Source organism: Impatiens glandulifera, chromosome 4 (genome assembly GCF_907164915.1).
Source record: "Impatiens glandulifera chromosome 4, dImpGla2.1, whole genome shotgun sequence".
NCBI classification, from domain to species: domain Eukaryota; kingdom Viridiplantae; phylum Streptophyta; class Magnoliopsida; order Ericales; family Balsaminaceae; genus Impatiens; species Impatiens glandulifera.
The window spans coordinates 17,683,652-17,685,442 of record NC_061865.1 but is presented as its reverse complement, the minus strand read 5'-3'; the positions used below and the strand labels follow the sequence as shown (position 1 = coordinate 17,685,442).

The 1,791-nt window shown below is 27.8% G+C and overlaps 1 long non-coding RNA gene across 1 annotated transcript; it reads left to right on the top strand.

The window, feature by feature from the left end:
- Positions 1–441: 441 nt before the first annotated feature.
- On the top strand, positions 442–1,036 carry LOC124933603. The gene is made up of 2 exons (XR_007099020.1): positions 442–775; positions 867–1,036. It is a non-coding gene; the product is annotated as an uncharacterized LOC124933603 (long non-coding RNA).
- The last annotated feature ends 755 nt before the right edge of the window (positions 1,037–1,791 follow it).

The following is a 1,791-nucleotide window of genomic DNA, read 5'->3' as shown; positions in this document are numbered from 1 at the left end:
TAAAAAAAAAAATCATTTTAGACATTTAAATTGAAAAATAGTTTAAAAGAAAGCAAATAGGCCTTGGCATTAGACCGGACTAGAGGTACATACTTGAAAGTTTGACCTTGACTAAGACACCAACTTCGTGGGCTTTGAAAACTTGAACACGGAGCTAGGCTTGGGAGACAAAAGGAATTAAAAATAAAATTATGACACATTAATTGAAATAGACAGGGAAAGCAGAGCTCAAAGCTCAGCCCAAAAAAGATATTGGGCCGAATATTTATTTATAAAATGAAGCAAGCCCAAAGTAAATTTCAAAATGATTTTACCCTAATTTTTTTTTTCTTTTTCTCTCGTGCCGCCGTTTTTCCAATCTTCTCTCCTATTATAAAAGGGACACAAACCCAAATGAAAACTTCACATTGGTTTTTCTTCTTCATATCTGTGGCTGACTTTTCATATTCCTGACGTAGTAGTTCTGATTTGGTAGTACTTCTGATCTCTTGCCGTCTTCTCCTATTCTTGATGTAGTTTGGATCTTTGTCCGTCTTCTCATATTCTAGTTGTAGTCAGATGTCTTGTCGTTTTTTCCTATTCCTACCCACCACAGTTTCTCCTATTCTCGTTGTAATTAAAAGAACTGTTTTTTTCTTTATGTTATGTCATGTAAGCCTATTTGTTAAAGAAGTTTATGTCTAGGATGTCTATCATGGTTTATATACTTTAAAAGGTTTTGAGCTGAAACAATCACCAATTGCATTATTCTATCAAGAAGCGGTGGTGCAGTGATGTAAGTTTGCATTGAATCATTTTTGAATCATGTATTTTCAATCTTATTTTGTTGATATCTTAATAATTGTTTCATTCTTCTGGTGATACAGGTTCATTACTAATTTAAAGGAATCGTCCAAATTGGATTTCTGCATCAACTCTTGCAGACGATTCTTATAACTCGGTAGGTCAGAAACATCTGCCTCGGTAGGTCAGAAACATCTGCCTCGGTAGGTCAGAAACATCTGCCAAGGTGAAAGGGAATAAAAATATTATAAACGGAAAAAAAGGCAAAACAAGAACTTCAAAGTACCTCAATTTCAAGAACACGTTTTGTACTTATCTCAGGAAAAAGGAAAATTCAAGACAGGCAATTTGTAAGCAAGATCATCTAAAGATCAGACCTATTAGTTAATTAATTAGAAGCAATTTATAATAATATATAAATAAAATTATTGTAATGATAAAACATATAGTTTATTGTTATTTATAAATTATTGCTTATTGTTATTTATAATAATATTATGTATAAAAATTGCATTCTTGACCTATATAATTGGGATTTTCAATACTTTTTTTAAAACTGTTTTTACTTATATATTGTTTTTTACTTAGTATATTGTTTTTTACTTAATATATTGTTTTTACTTGATATATTGTTTTTTACTTAGTATATTGTTTTTTAAGTAAAAAATTGACAAAAGAAAAATTCAAATTTTAAAAAGTGACACAATTCTCCTTGTGTTAATTATAATTTTGGCAAGAAAGAAAAAGTCATAATATAAATACTTGAGAGGGAGGGCTACAATTTAATGTTCTTTATCTTAAAAGTTATTTTTTTTATATATAAAAAAAATAGACTGGTTGATTAGTTATATTTTATAAATTTAGTATTATAGGTTAAAGATTTAAAAGAATTATGTTTAGTTTAAATAGTTTTTATAATTTTCTTTGTCAACTTTTTAATTCTTTTAAAAAGTAATTCTTTTTATCAAATTTATTTTCAATACTATATTTAATAATATTTTTAAATAT